Source organism: Amyelois transitella, chromosome 10 (assembly GCF_032362555.1).
Source record: "Amyelois transitella isolate CPQ chromosome 10, ilAmyTran1.1, whole genome shotgun sequence".
NCBI classification, from domain to species: Eukaryota; Metazoa; Arthropoda; class Insecta; order Lepidoptera; family Pyralidae; genus Amyelois; species Amyelois transitella.
Window position 1 is genome coordinate 6,018,678 of NC_083513.1, and position 17,601 is coordinate 6,036,278.

The 17,601-nt window shown below is 35.8% G+C and overlaps 1 protein-coding gene across 10 annotated transcripts in view; it reads left to right on the plus strand.

Annotated features, from left to right (window-relative positions):
- LOC106137664 (protein lap4) overlaps positions 1-17,601 on the plus strand; it is an 81,983-nt gene that overhangs the window by 38,182 nt on the left and 26,200 nt on the right. The window lies entirely within an intron of this gene.

The following is a 17,601-nucleotide window of genomic DNA, read 5'->3' on the forward strand; positions in this document are numbered from 1 at the left end:
TTTTGAAAAAAGTGGTAATTGTTGTGCAGTGTGTGGTATAGCGTTGTCGTGAAGCAGCAGTGTCGTGGAGCGATTGAACAGCCTCGGTTGTTTAGCAGCTACTTTTTCCATTATAGTTTGCATTTGCTGACAACAAAACGCCAATTTCATATGTAAGGACCTAGTATTAATAGGCGATAACTGTATTGGAATCAAGTGAACACATAAAAATAAAGTAAAATGCACAAGTGACTTAAATTAACTTACATAGTGACATTATACATTAGAAAGTTTTTTGCTTTAGGAATTTTAGACCATTTATAGATGAGGTACAATTTAAATTGTTTAAATTATATAAATTTTCTAAGCACATAACAATTCGTAGTGAATATATCATACTCATTATTTTGTATATACCACGCTCAATCGCGAGCGTGAATCGACCTGATGTCACACTCAATAATACACAAAGACGCCAGCTGGGATTTTTTATATGAGAAATGCAACTTTCCAACTTCTTACGCCTCGAATGCAAAAATGTTTACAGACTCGAATGCACTCAGCATTAGTGAAAGCTCAAAAGTTACTGCCAGTTAAATAAAAATGCATACTTGAATTTCATGTGTATCAGATTTTAAAACAAGCTTATCAAAATGTTTGCGCTGTGCATATGACACAGATTTTACTTTGCAAACAAGTCTGTGAATATCTCGCGGTATATCGCAGTCATATATAGGTAATAAGAGTGTTAGTTTAAATATATATCTGGTCTTCACTATCTGTTTTTTTTTTAATTTCAATACAAGCTTTTTTATATGTCTTCAACCACGGGTGAAAGCTTAAAACAATAAGCCCATGAGCTGCGCGAGGCGGAAACCTTGATAAATGATCTAAAAACTTTGTCAACCGTTATAATGAGGATTAAACAAAAATCCGCAATGATCATCAGATTAAGTTTGGTTAAGCGATTTGAACAACAAATCTGCTTTATTCGATATTCGCTATGTGTAGCATCGGTATCGGCAACGTTATCAGCTTATCTCCAGTGCCCGCGTGCCATTTCGCGACGTGGTCGAAGCCCCGCAGTGTTTCGTTGGCTTGCGACTGGTTTGCTTCAGATTCTATCATCATGTGCTGTGAAATTTAATAATCGAGTGTTCATGTCGCGTGACACCGCATGCCAGCTCTACGACGTAGAATTCATGATCTGTGACAACCAAAGATATCAACGTACCCTGTGACTCAGGCTAGATACGAATACAATCGATTAGTATGAAAACGGTTTGCTTTGACGCGCTCTCTAACCTACACTAAATTTGGGGACAGATTATAAGTGTTTTTCTTGAATCAAATTTGTGCAGTGTACCCGCGCTTTATGTGATGTTTTTGTTAACGATGAATACGTTCATTAATGAAGAATTGAATTATTCTTTTGGTTCACATCTAAATAATCATGTGTTAATTACACGTTTCTTGTAAGAAACGTCGCACATAACCAAGCGCATGAAGGTCAAACTTGGTTATTGTTGTTCGTAATGAACATTGTACCGTAAATTCTCGAATTATCTAGGTTTTTCCATTTCATAAATTCCACTTTACACGGAAGTTCTGATTTGCTCCGTTTACCCTAAAATTGCAGGTTGTATCCAGCACTTAACGAGTGGCTACCATACCAACTTTCTCTGTGCCTTAAATGCACCGCACAAAGTGCTCGAGTTATTTAATTGTTTATAGGCTCGCTGTCAGCACATTCCTCTTTGCAATAACTTTTTGCTTTCATACAGAGCTATGCAAGCGAATTCTATAAAATTTGCTAAGTTGAGTCATATCATTTAAGTTTAATACCTGTGGCGATTGTTGTAATGGTAGATAATTGTATGTTTGACTCACAAATATAAAGTTTCCTAACATTTGGGCTCATACCGTGTCGAAACGTTTACGTTACACGCTCATCTGATACGCGATAACATTCCAAAAGATACGATCTTCGCGGTTTTTCTTCCACAAATAGGTCACTAGCCGCTACATACTTTTGTCCTATTATTTACTTGGAAACCTTAGTAGAGCACGCCAACTACAGCTGTAATTTCATTACGTTTTGATTTCATTTATGTTAGAAAAGCGTAAACCTTCTTGTATCAACTCGAAATTGCTTATTTCTTCATAGTGCAGAGAAATAATTAAAGTTAGCGCTTAATTGTTGCAACACGTGTAACACCTTTTTATCGCTAGAACAATGATTCAAGTGTTCGTAGTGATCAAATATGTGTATCGTATAAGGAACGACCTTCACCTACTATTTTCCCTTAATATTCGTAGCCGTTTCCTATAGCGGCCAGTAGCATCTGCCATGACTTTGTTTGGAACGTGTCATGGGCATTAAGCCAACTACATGCATTAGTAATCACCTTGTTAAGACTACATCATGAAACAATAAGTCCTTAGAGTATAAACATATACTTATTGCTTATTGTTCATGTTATTGAACTAACGGACGACGCTATCTTATCAATTTCAATATTGATGTTTCCACTGTCACAGTCCACTGTTGCATTCCAACAAGAATTGGAGTCTTATTTCTATGGTAATGGATCAAAATGGATAAATTCTTTCTGTGATCAGTTCACTCCCATATTGAATGTTTTACTTGCTTTGTGAATTGTGTTCAAAAAGTGTCATTCAAATACATTAAGTTAATTGTGACCTGATGAAAATTATCATCTATATTGTGGTTTCCGCATTGAAAAAGTTGCACTAATTTCTCTGCATTTTCTCGCGAGGTTAGAACCGAGCTGACCTTATCCGAGATCTTAATTTGATTGATACCGGTATTGATGTTATCACACTATCGAATATACGCATAGCTTTGTGTGAAAGATTACATACTAATCATCTCACGATTCGCCATCGATGTATTTTCTCTCGTCAATTTTTTTCTCATCCATCGTATAAGAATTTTGACAGTATCTTTGTCTGAGTCGTGTCGATGTTTCGGCTCTGCTATTTGAACCTCAATTAACTCCGACAACGGCGTTCTTGTTCTCGGTCTTGTGGTCATTTACTAATACATCAACGATCATTACTCATCGTAGTCATCGTTCATGAAGAGCTTCGCAAACGTCATTTAACTTTCCTTCATGATAAGTTACTTTGTTGTGTAATGCTCTATGCGATGAAATTAAATTCATGTAATTTTAGAGAGTTTCTAATTTCAGCAATCTAAATAAATGTCGGTGCGATATTTTTAAACGTGCGGAAACAGAAACAACTTATACATTTGATTATACATACTATCAAATAGATAAATATGAAAGATAAAAGATTGGAATTAAAGATTAGTGTACGTGGAGATGGTTCGCTAACCCGAAATAGCACCTTAAGGAGTAGTAACAGAAGCAATCGCAGCATCGAAAGTAGTAGAAGTGGCGGATCCGGACTTCCGGTTAGCGAAATTTTTGCTATCGACCGTTTTGGGCCCCCGCAGAATAGACCGTTCCAATTACTGGATAAATATAGGCGGCAGCCTATTCAATACGGGTATCCCGGACAGAGTTTACAAGCTCTAAATCAGTACGAACAGAGACATAATAGATATGAGCCAAGAGAAAGAAGAAACTCTTACTTCGAGTTCCCTGAAAATAAAATGGCATATAGACCGCAGTCTAGGTATCGACCAGATTTTCAATATATACAATATCAACCTGTTTTTGAAGAGTCTTCTGGTCAAATATATGGCACATTACCACGCACAGCTTCGACAGTGTACCATAACCAATACGGAGAAGCAAATGCTGGTCAATATACGTTGCCGGTGAGATCGGGGCCAAGAAGAGTTCGAATAAGTGAGCATCAGCCCATTGTATACGGATATGGTACGTCATAATCATAACTCAATTAGATGTTGTTTTAAGTTGTTTTTAATAAAAATATTTCTTATCGTATATTTTCACAAAAGCCCAAAGAGCAGAAAATTTGTATTTAATAGGAACTTCTTTAATACAACTATCTATAAATTACAAAAATTTTTGTATGTGAAACCTTACGGGCCATGAAATTTTTTTCACAAATATTTTACATTTCACGTTTTGTATGGTCAATTTTTTTCGATAAAGTATATATTCTACTCTGATTGGACCTCTGCCGGCTTTTTTTCCTTATATTTTTAACCTTACAACATTTAACGAAACAGAATTGTAAGCAGGTAGGTACCTAGTAATGAAGTTATCAATTGCTGAGTAAATTGTGTATCCTAAAACGCAAGGTACGGCCCTATCAAACACAAGCACCCATTAATTTTTAAAATTAAATGGCCTCTAGTTTTAGCGGGGAGAAATTGCCTAGAAAGTTTCTGAACGGGAACTAATCTAGTCGTTAACCAATAATATATCACATTGTAGGTGCTCCTAACATAAATTTTCACTTTCAATCCATTGCTCGGCCACTGTCTTCAGTGACATCTACATAGTTTAGAAATCTGCTGTAGAACGCTTAGGGTGTATAAACTATGTATAACTGTTATTGACATGAGAAAGTGGTTGCAGTAAATTAAGTTTTAGTTGACTCTGTAGGAATTATAAGTGTATGTGTTTCAACTGTCAGACGTGTTATTCTAAATCGCTCGCACAAGTTGTATAGATAGTTCTTAGATAAACTATTAACGGTGTAGTGAGTCTTTATAATGTCAATCTAATGACTTTTACCGTTTTAATATATCACATTTATGCGTGTGTGCGTAACTAGGACGAAAGCTGGCCTCACCTCCCTAGGGATGGACAACAATAGCTGCAACAGGCTCCCCGCGTTAAATGGTGCGCTCTAATGAACCAGGCGAAATCAGGTGCACGCCGCCCCTGGCCTCAGTCAGTATTTCTAACTGGCACCTAACATTCACACGTTCAGACCCAAACAGTAAAAAAAGGAAAAACAATAAATGAACTAAAAATGGCGATCACTAGATCAGCCATCCGCGGAGTCATGTGTTCCATCATGGAGATTACTTTCAAAGCAAGTAAGATTGTATCCTACACATATCTTCCAAACAAGAAAGCCCCTATTTTTTTTGTTGTGGTTATTTTTTTTTAATCTAATTTCTTTCAATCTCTTTTAACCGGACGAAAACACCAATATACCGTTACGATTCGTTGCGGCTGATATTTCTGAAGTCATCTCCTTGGTATGTGCGATACACAAACGGCTTTTTGTTTTTGGCACGAAGCTCTCCGATAGTTAATTTATTTGCCTTTGACTGTAAACTTTTAATACTCATGTCTAATTTTTATTGACTATCAATTCTATGATTTATATTCATAACGAAATCCGTTGTAAGTATTTTAGTTGCTTTACTGATGTCTGAGATGTCATAATAGATAAACGACTGGAATTCTTTCTTGATTTGAATGTTGCGATACATAGTGTATTTGAAAGTTCAAGCATAAGACCTTTATATTCTTTATTTGGGAGTGTATTTTGATACGGATTTATGTAATGAGTTCTTTATAAGCAACAAATGGTAGTTCCAACAGTTGTATCTATTCAGTTTAAATATCTGATGGAAAGTAAGTAGGTATGTCGATATAAGGTTTTATAGAGTTTTCTAATTAACAAAACCTATATAAAGGTCTGTTAATAACTTGTCTCTTATAATAGTGTATTCCCAGTCTGTAAAAACAATTTTCCTATAGCAAAAATTATCTTAGGGTAATTTATTTTGGAATCTGGTTCAGCTGATATCGAACCATAGCAACTCAGCTAAACTATAGGAAATATCGAAATGACGTCAAAAGTTGTTCAACCTGATGAGCATTTTCTGTTGGCGTTTAAAAATCGAAGATCTGGATCACCTGATGCAGAACCATTATAGGCTAGCTAAATCATCCGAATTATGGAAAAGACATCTTGACAAAAGTTGTTCAGCCTGACGTGCAATTTCTTTTGGCGTAAAAAAAAAATTGAAGGTATCATGTGATGTCGAAGCCAAAGGGAGTAGCTACTCTGTAATATGTACCGAAATTTGAGAAAATTTTATAACCTTCGTATTTCCAATAACACGCAAGCGGAGTTGCGGGCGTCAACTATTGTATTCATATAACTGAAATTCAAATTAATTATATTTTATATTCCTGATTATATGTATTCAGTATAGCCTTGTGTGGTCTTTAGCCTGGTAAAACATAACGGGAATATTTTAAACGATGGGTAAATAGACACGAATGAAAAGCTTATGGCTTGCCATCAGCTTGAAGTCGGAATTCGTGAGTAGATGGCCGATAGGCAGAGAGAAGAGCACGATTGACACTAGTGAACTCACTGTGGCGTTGAAAATAACTTGTACTTTACAAATATATCACCTTATACAGTTAGCATTTCATAGATCTTGGCCATTGCGTACCTAAAATTAATTTACTATTAAAATATGAGAATATTGGAATCTATAATGTCAGTAAATACAGTACGTTTTGTAATACCAAAGCATTTGACAAGTAATTTAACAGTATGTACACAGTGTATCTTTCTATATTTTTCATTCACGGTGGGTTGAGTAATAAATGAAAATGTTTCTTTGCATTAGGGTACTGTCAGTCATGAATATGAGTTTAAATTACTGCGTTTACTTTCGAAGTGCGATAAATTAATGTCATAGATTGTAATTTGGGACTTGTTGTTGTGTTATACACAAAAACACCTTTCTCTATATTGTAATTAACGTCCGCAGTGTACTCACGTTTTTCTTTTACAATATCAATCTTCGTACATCCGTGTCTGTACATTGTGAAAGTCCTTGTTATTATATTGGCCTTACGAACTTATTTATTAGAAAATATATTGTTTTATATATGGTAACTGAATGTCTTTCCGGCTGCTCTTGAGTTCTGCCTTATAGATTTCCTCTGGTCTTTGATTTTATCTTTTATGCGCACCATCTATCAGTTTCACTCCAGTACTTATCTCTGAGAAACTATCTCGACAGATTCACTATTATCCCGACTTTGTACTCTTGGAGCTAATTCATGCAATCTGTCTAAATCAATCTCGACGTAATGACTCTTGCTCTAGGTGGAGTTTCTAACATTGTTTGGTTAGGGCCGTCTAACCGCATCGTACATACAATCACAGCTCAGGAAGCCCTTTGCGGTTTAAATCCCTGCTTCGGGCGCCTATCTCGAAAGCGAACCTACAAAATGAGTTATTGAATCGCGACGAAAACATGATACCCTGATCATGCGATAGCCAATTCGTTGTAATTTATTTTACACCTTTATCTACGCTCGTGATTAAATCGTTTATTTACCTGTCATCCGAGTTCACGATAAACTTAAATCACCGCTCCCTTTCCAATGTAAATCTAATTTAAATGTTGGTTTTGGATTCACTTTAGTTTTAAAATAAATAAATATTAATTTTTGATGTTTTAGTGTCAACTCATTCAAAATGACGAAATCGTTGCATTTTATCCGAAACGTTGTGTCTAATAACCGTTACTTGAATAGCTGATGAGCAAATTTGCAAGGAAATATCCTTAAGAGAACGAGTTAGATTGTTAGTGTCAGTGGGTCTTAGAGCCCATTACTGATGACGCGTGCCGTATCTAATTGGCATCCTTGCATATTAATGGCAAATCTCTAGGTGCATCGGTCTATCTAGATCACTTGTTGGACGCCTATTTGAACGAGTGCAGGTCCTGTTTATTAATCGGCTTTATACTTGAGAGCTATATTACTTTGCAGTTTCTTGTTTTCTCTAATAGCTCAGCGTAAAGCATGGTTGTTACCTTTCATTTAAATTTGCAACCGGGAATATTCAATTAGGGCTTACTATCTCACATCAATTTATTTATATGTTTTTAGTCAAGATTGTTACAAGTTGTTGATGGTTTATTTTTAAGGCCTAGTTTAGAAATATTTATTCATGATATGAAAATGCTTTTACAGTTTAAAAGTAACATTATCTGCGGTGTTATAGGTTATGTATGGGGTGAAACCATAGTAAGCCAGTAACTGAGCCAAATGCCAAACTACTTCTGTACCTCATAAAAATGAAAGTTCTCTTATATAGTTTGATAATAATGTAGATGAGATCTATTGGCGCAGATAATGGGTAGGCTACGCAAGGGTAAAAATAAAAGGAGTCGGTATGCGCCAGGTTACGACTTTCTATTTTTATTCGAGCGGAGAGGTCGCGGGCGCGGGCGCCGGCGCGGGCGCCGGCGCCGCAGCCTCCGAACTAAAGCGGTTCGGTGGTGCGCGGGCATTCCGTCACTGAATGCGCCCCGGGCTGCGCGCACGCACGCGTAAACTCGATACTCCACCAAACACTTTTTTGTTTGTTTTGTTTACATCCAAAATTCTCGACGTCGTTCGTACTATTACACGCATCATCACTCAATTCTATCTAATGATAATGGACAATGACCGGTTGGGAATGCGTTAGACTTAGGGTGAACCCGTGCAAGTTGATTGACGTCCGATATTAACTCGATACCAATATAGCAAAAGCCGGTAATTCAAGATCCGCCTACGGATATAACTGCTCCTGATCAGGAAAATTATCGGCGCTTGTCTGAAGCGAGGAAATGGGTGTCATAAGAAGGAAAAAGCGTAAGTTGACTTTTATCACACTATCATTACTTAATTTGTGTAATTCTATGTTACTTAATATAAAATATAATAATCGTTTGAGGAAGTAAATATTGTAACATACTAAGACTTAGTATGACTAAGTGTTCAATAATGTATAATGTTCGTTTTCGTTAAATAGCCACATTTTTAATGTGTTATCTTTTGGTAAGAAATAAAATGGCTATTATTTATCCTTTGTTTTTATTTTGGGCGCTAAAATTTTTGAACCATAAATTCTTAATGAAACATCACCCTAAAATCTTTTAACTGTAAACGACTTCCTTTTTACCACATGGTTAATGTTTGTATTAATCTTATCCAATACGAAAATTTACAAGCATAGGCCATAAATATTGAAATGACATCGTAGTAAATTATTATGCTACGGATATGACTATCCATGTCAGCGATTGCCAACTCTATAGTATTTATTATTTCTTAAGTAAATTGCATTCATTATCAATGCCGTAGTAAAATAGCTTTTACAGTGATCTAGCTATAGCGATTTATTGATTTGTTAGAGTCGTGTCTGTGTTATGATAGTGAACCGGGTTGGTCTTTATTACTTGTAAGTGCATAGTAAATAACTGACTCGAAAGCCACCATAGCGAAACAGATCAATATAATCTTTTTTTTTTGTATGTTATAAAAAAAATATTATTTTTGAAAAAACAATTCAACACATTTATAATACTCGTAATAGTCTATGTTAACTACTTACCATCAATGGGCCGGGTTTGATCTGCATAGTATGGAGTGTACAAAAATCTGAAAGTATCAATAAAAGTAATATCGAATTTTGTAGAAGTCTTTTTGTAGGAGAATCTTTAATATTTTTTTTGGGTCTTATTTGCCAACTAACAAGTAGATCGTTAAAGGTTCTATGGAAAAATATAATAGAGTTACATAATGATCTGCGCTGGTAATAATCAATTTGAAATGCTTTTTATAAAGAATTAGAGATTTAAATCCTAAACCAAAACATCAAAGTGGAAATAAACTTTATATTCATTTAGGTAGGATGACAATCGTGCCGAAAAATAAATTGAGATCGAAAATACCGGTGGTTTCACTCCCTGCTGAGAAAACAATGGTGTATCAAGAGTACCTAACGGTGATCAGATTAATTTGTCGATATAATTGCCGCAATGTATCACTTGAATATTCTCATTATGCGCTCAAGTGGTGCATCGGTAAATGAACTCGGTAAAGATTAAATGTTAAATACGCATCTGCTATTGATATATATAGATGTTATAATAATAAGAGGAACATTGTCTAGTACACTTATATAAAGCTTTTGCCTTGGCTCATAGGAAATATGTTGGCATGGCATGTTTCTTCTTTGTGATTACAAGTATATTGAAATTTTTTTTCGCAATAATTGAAACTCAAAGTATTTGTATAAAATTGGTTTCTTATTCATGTAATAAAATAAAAAAATCCTTTTTACAGGGTGTTGTTATTTACTTAATATACCTCTTTATGAATTGTATCGTGAAATAATATTAGTATTGCTCAAATGTTAAAATTATCAACCACAAGTGTTGGTTACTTAAAACGACCATAAACAATTAAAATTAACAAAGCCATATTACATGACTTGGTCATGTATAGTGAACATTCAATATAAGTTATAATAGACTGACGTCTTTTCAATAGACTACGTAGTTTGTTTTTATGTTCCTCAAGAATAACCCGCGACGCGAAGGTAGAACAGTAGTAGTTGTGATGTGGTCATCGCTTACATATTTTGTTTGGGCGCGTCATAAGACCATGGTCACATTCAATGAAAAATAATTGTTTGTGCCATAAGCTTGAGGGGTATACAGTCGTATGTAGCTATGAGCTAAGTTACTTCTTCGTTTTGCACGTTTGTTTTAATTATTCCAACCTTACGATGTTTACTTCCATTTGTCTATCTTTTACTTATGAAATATCAATATCATTTCTGAAAGTTCCAACAACGGAGTAAAGAGTCAAGACATGCACGTTTTGCACGGTAAACAAATCTAGATACCGTGTTGTAAGACAACGGTATTTGAATTTGTATCTTGATTGCATTTGCTTAATAGCCTGCCGTCTTCCGTGTAGTGTAGTCTCGACCTTAAGTAACTTTGATGTGTATTTCGCAACTGCGTAACAAGAATTATGTTTGTTTATTCATGGTGTTATTGCCACTAAAGTAACTACTCGACCTGACCGATTTGTAGGCTTTTGGGTAACCTTCAATTATGTCATCTCCAAAAGTAGCTTCATGAGGTTTGTGTGTTAAGTTTTCGTTGGACCAGTTCCTGGCATATCATTATAGGTTAAGCAAAGAGTAAGATACCACAATGAGATTCCTAACATAGGATACTTACATACTATCCTTACAAAAATATCGAATATCAATTGGCAGTAACTGCATAGTATTAAAGATAACATTACAGCAAACAGTGAATAGGTCTACTATGTGATGATTATAGGTCACATCACATCTGATCTAAATGATGTATGAAGTCATGTTTTGTAGTACGGCTCGGCCTCGAGGCCACAGACAGCGGTAGTACATAACTTGCGCAGTTCGCGCACTAAACATTTACACCCATTACGCACAGTCGACCGCTGTCATTAAATCAAATTGCCCCTCTTAATTTAACTTAACGTCCCGCCTCCAAGCTTTTACCTATCATAACTGCAATTTCTTACATTACATTTACAATTTCCCTTATTAGACTAATTGCTGCACCCGTCTTTCCCACAGAGGTAACGGGTGCAATTTTATCTTCGTCACTTGGCGTAATCTAACGAGATAAGTCCGACACTTGTCTTTATTTATATCCTGACTTTCACCTGTCTCGAGTTTCAATCGGTACTAAATTACATCTGTACTTAGAAAAGAACATTTTCCAATAAAATAAGACTACTGTTAAACCTTAGTCACGAATCCCACTGTAAACTATCACGATTCGATTCTTCGTACAATAGTTGCGTTGTTATTCTATTAAGGTTATCCCGGGGTGAAAGTTACGTCTGATTGGCCATTGTGACTGACGCAGGACGCTCTGGATCATGATTTCACTGCGAACAATTCATCCATCTTGACATGTTGATTGTCGTGCGAACGCAATACTCGCGGTCTATACAAATCTCCGTCTACTTTGTGACTTGTTGCATAGAATGAAGCTAGTATTGGATGCCTATCATCAATTGTTGTCAGTTGGATAATACTTAGCTATTTTCCACAACAAAACTCGTTGTACGTCACTTCCATTGACAACATTGTGAGGAAATCATTTCCGAAAAGGAGCGTCTGTCTAATCTACATAAATAAAGATACAAGATGTATAAAAGTTGCCTTTAATCCACAAATATTCTTCTCTACGCGTGCCTATTCTTATACAACCCTTGCGAAAGTATAATGAATAGATGGCATTTCTACCCGTTAATGATCTCCAGTCACGTGATGTCGTGACAATATCATTTCAAGATCATGATGTTAGAGTCACAAGGTTGAACTTGTGAATGAAACCACATTGCATCCTCCATGCATTCGTGTGTGATTGTCAAAGGGCATCTGCGTCGGCTCTTTTATAACGCCCACTCCCTATTAAATCACTTATTTTAAAACTGCACTGCAATCCGTAAATAAAAGAATAAAGACGCAGAAAGCATCATTTATAGCTAAAAGCAGAAGACTCAATATTCGACTTTACGGAGACGCTTTTCAAATTAACCCTAATTTATACTTGAATAACTCCGTGTAGAGTTACATAAAACGGTGTCAATTTACTACGACTTCAAACGTAGTAGCGTCCTTATGCATGATTAGCGATAGCCTGAGTATTTTAGTGACTAAGACTGCCGTTATATAACGTGTGATAAGATCGACTCGCATATAATTTGTTATATATATATATTGTTTACAGCAGTGATTTATCAACCGTGATTGTCGCGACCGCAACAATGCGATTCGGTATCACGACTTTCTATTATTTCTGGTACTTGCTAGCATTTTAATAATACTTTCTTTGACAGATTGTATACCCTTTGGGTTCAATTTATCATTTTCGAAATTGTGCCATATAGAATGCGATATAGAATTGGTTTTAAAGTCTATACTTTAAAATCAGAAATACACTCTTAAGCTAAAAAGATCCATTTTTGTTTAAACGAATGGAAAAACACTCATATTTCTCATCTTATTTCTCAAACCTTTACAAACACACAATGACGTATATAAACTGAAATAAACGTTTCTAATTTAAGTATTTTTTTAAGATGAAAGGTTTTGATTAAGTTCTATTCTATCAGAAGAATTAACAATTACTTCAGGTGGAGTATTTTTAAAACAAAATAAATGGTTTTAGGCATAGGTATATCTAATGGGACCTATAAAGAAATCAATCGTTAAATAGCGGTCGCAGCATGTTCCTGCTATAAATATAAATGATGTATTTCTTACTCGAGCGTAAACAGGTTGCTTAGGCTATTTTATCGCAATTAGTGTTGCCCAAATGCAAGAACAAGACGAGACTTAGCCAGTCTTGGTCTTGGTCTTGCGCCAATACACCTGGTCTTGGTCTTGGTCTTGGTCTTGCGCTCCCAGTCTTGGTCTTGGTCTTGCAGCAAGAGTCTTGCAAGTCTTGCAATTACCTATTAGTCTATTACTATTTATTAAAGTTTACTTTAAATCTTAGAAAAACGTATTAGAATTGGAACATTGTGAGCTTGAATTAACATAGCCATAGTAAAGATCAAGCAGATTAATAAATAACTGAAGATTTGATAAGAAATTCGAAAAATCAACTGACCTACGATATATGTCGTTTTCCATGGAAGTAACTGTTTCTTAACCCTTGGCATGCCTGGTAGGGTTTATTAGACCCACCACTTTGAAAAACCTATGATATTTTTTTAAATTGAAGGCTATTGTTGACGTGGGTTATAGTAGCTTCGCGCAATAAACCGGCGGCCATTTTGACGAGCGAACTTCAGTCTCACGTGAGCGTGCGTGCGAGTAGCACGTGTGTAAAGTGCGCGCGGGCCCGTGGGACCCTACCAGGCATACAACGTAACATTCTGTCGGTAAGAATATTTTCTTTATTTTTTGGCATTTCTTTGTTTAATGTGTTAAATTATAATACGAAAAAAATATTGTTGCAGTAGAAATGGCCAGAGGACTAACAGATTTAGAAATAAATCAAATTTTGGAATTGGAAGACTTAGAAAATGACGTAATTTTTGACGAAAGTGGAGACGAGTCCGATCATGTTAGTATAAGGGTTGAATCGGACACGGAAGAGGTAGAAATACCTACTCTTGAGCCTCAACAAGGAAGTAGTGACAGCGAAAATGATCAGCCTTTGTCAAATCTGGCTCGTAGATCTATTTATAAAGGCAAAGACAACACAATTTGGAACCGTGCTCCTCCGAATCCCCGCGTCCGCACAAGAAGTGAAAATATAGTCACAGGGACACCAGGAATTAAACGTCAAGCAAAAAATGCTCTTCTTGAACTGGATTGTTTTCATCTCTTTGTCAACGAAAGTATACTATCTGTTATTCTAGAACACACCAATCACAAGATTCGGAGTGAGAGACAGGGTAAGAATACTTCCAATGAATATGCTTATTCAGAGACTACTTTGACAGAACTTAGAGCTGTCATTGGACTACTTTACTTAGCTGGACTATTCAAATCTGGGAGACAAAACCTACAGGATTTATGGGCATCCGACGGAACGGGGATCGAGATATTTCCAATGACAATGAGTCTGAGAAGATTCGCGTTTATTGTGAACTGTTTGAGATTTGACGATAGTGATACGCGCGAAGAAAGAGCAGCTATTGATAGATTGGCACCCATTAGACAGATCTATGAAGAATTTGTAAAAAATTGCAAGGACGTTTACACACCATACGAAAATTTAACTATTGATGAAGAACTCGTGGCATTTCGTGGTCGATGCAAATTTCGGCAGTATCTACCTAATAAACCAGCGAAGTATGGGATTAAAATTATAGCCCTAGTAGACGCTTATACTTACTATTCCTTGAATATGGAAATATATGCAGGGGACCAGCCCGATGGGCCGTACAAAGTGAGTAATAAGCCACATGATGTTGTCGATCGCATTGTCCAGCCCATTTCTCAAACAGGCCGAAATGTAACCATGGACAATTGGTTTACAAGCTATCCCACATACGCCCACCTATTAAAAAACCATAAACTGACCGCAGTTGGGACTATGAAGAGTAATAAAACCTGTATCCCACCAAAATTTCGTGAACGTCGTGAAATAAACACCTCGCTCTTCGGGTTTCAAGATGATTTCACTATTGTATCTTACATACCGAAACGCAACAAAAATGTTTTCATGCTGTCATCTCTCCATCATGATAGTGAGATAGATTCTGAAACAGGAGAACAGCAAAAACCCTCAATTATAACGTTTTATAATAAAACTAAGAGTGGAGTAGACAATGTGGACAAGCTAATAAGGACATATGACGTATCGCGAAATTCAAGGAGATGGCCGCTAACAATTTTTTTCTGGATTCTCAATACAGCTGGGATAAATGCAAAAATAGTACAAATGCTGAACAGCTCCGATAATACTCCAACCAGAAGAGCATTCATAAAAAAATTAGGCATGTCATTGATTGCACCACATCAAGCTGAAAGAAAAACAAATTCTAAAATTCCAGTGAGTCTCCGCAAACGAATTGGCTCTCATCTTGGTGAATCATCAGCGTCACCTGCCAAGATACCTAATGTTGGCGTGAAGAAACGATGCTATATATGCCCAGTGAAAAAAGATAGGAAGTCTAAATACATTTGTATATCCTGTACTAGTCACATTTGTTTGGAGCATGCAAATTTCGTATGCGAAAATTGTCGCCGAAATGAAGAAGAAAATTCAGATAGTTCCTAAATCTTTTCGATTATCCAAAGATAATAGTATTTTAGTTGATTTATTAGTGCCTTAAATTAATGAAAGTCTGACTTCGATCTCTGCATTATATGTAAGATTGTTAATTATAGAACTAAGAGTTTAATTTCTGTTAATTAAAATTAAGCGATTTTGAATAATTGTTAAATAAAGATATTTTCACATACATTTACATATTTTATTTATTATCTGTAATAATAATACATTCTAAAAGACATAAATATAAAACAAAATTTTCCTAGCTTGTTCATTTGTGTAAAACATGTATTTTCAATATCGGGTTTGACAGACCCACCAGGCATGCCGTGTGATTTTTATGTACCAGGCATGTCAAGGGTTAATAAACATTTATGATTTATAAGCTTACATTTGCTAAAACATGTAAAAAAACAAATTAATTACAATAACTTGACTGTATTTTAAAGAACAATACTTATCTGTCTAGAAAGAGATTGAACCCTCAACTTATAAGAAATTTAATAAAAGATTTTTACGATTTATCATTTATTTGAAAAAAAAATAAAATACAACACAAATCAACAGCTTTATCATTAGGTTATGATATTTTATATCAATTTTTTTGACCAAGAATTAATACAAAGTAACCATCTGGCTGACTCATCACTTAACCTATTTCTATGTTTTCTAATTACTAATGATGCTTTAGAAAATAACCTCTCAGCAGGTACTGAAGTTGCAGGTATTAAGAGAAAATCACGGGCCATTTTCGATAAAATCGGATACTCTGTCTCATGCGTCCTCCACCAATCTAAAATGTCATCCGAGCTGGCAGTTCTTGGTTATCTCAGGTACTCCTCCAACTCGTCTATCACTAAGCCTTGAAGACAAGATCCAGATGACGTCGAGGGACATTCATAGAGTTTATCAAAGTCTATTACGTCTTCATCTTCATCACATACTTTATTTTCTTTTTCTGGTAATTCCAGAGATTTGTTCAGTGAGTGTAGACTTTTATATTCTTCATAAAGTTCATTGAACTTGCGCAGACTTTCTGTTTTAAGTTGCTTCCCCCACATTGTCAGGTCAAAAGTCTGAGTCTTATTCCTTGGGTCTAAAATTAAAGAAGTACAATAAATCCAGTTGCTCTTCTTGTAATGTTTAAGCATTTTGTCTCGAGCTGCTTGGAAAGCTAGAATGAGCCTTTCATCCACTTCAGATCGATTAGGTTTCTCATCTAACTGTTTTACCATGGATTCAATTTTATCTAGCAAGAGATTGAATGATACAATGACTAGCGGTAATGTAACATATTTGTCTCCACCAAGTTTTGTACTTAAAAGTTTAAAGTTTATTAGTATACCCTCCCTATGGCGGCAATCAAATAGTGTCAAATGTTATGATTTCGGCGTGGCGGCAACGATTGTTTTTAGATTTTAAAACAAGCCGCCGGCGCGTGTATCATAACCATGTACTTCCGAAAAGCGGCAAATTTCTTTGAGAAGTAAGTACAAAACCTTTGATGCCGCATTATCAAAGTGCCGATGGTTAAAACATAACTATGCATGCACTCAGTTTGATTTTAATAGATATTTATTTATTCGCTATGTTTATGGTATTAGTCGTAATGCGCATAGGTCCAGTTTTTCATATTCTTTGATACAGTTTTTTGCGTCTCTACCTACCTATACACAGAACTGTTACACCTAACAACTCAGTGAAATAGCGCTAAGTCCTAGCTGCAAGACGCAAGAGTCTTGCAGGCTATGTCTTGTTCTTGCTCAAGTCTTGCACGGTCAGTCTTGGTCTTGGTCTTGCACCAATACACCTGGTCTTGTTCTTGGTCTTGGTCTTGCAAAAACGCAAGAACAAGACCAAGACTGCAAGACCAAGACTGAATTTGGGCAACACTAATCGCAATAATCGTTCACGAGCGCATTTTATAGATAGATCACATGGAGTTTTACGTGTATGGCCTTCTCATTTAAAGTGAAATTATCAAACTCGTAAAGCTTCTTTGATTACGACAGTACTATGAGAATAAATAATCATATTTAAATTTCTCTCATTTAACAATAAGCTTTTTAATGGGGTGTTTCTCCGTGCGAATT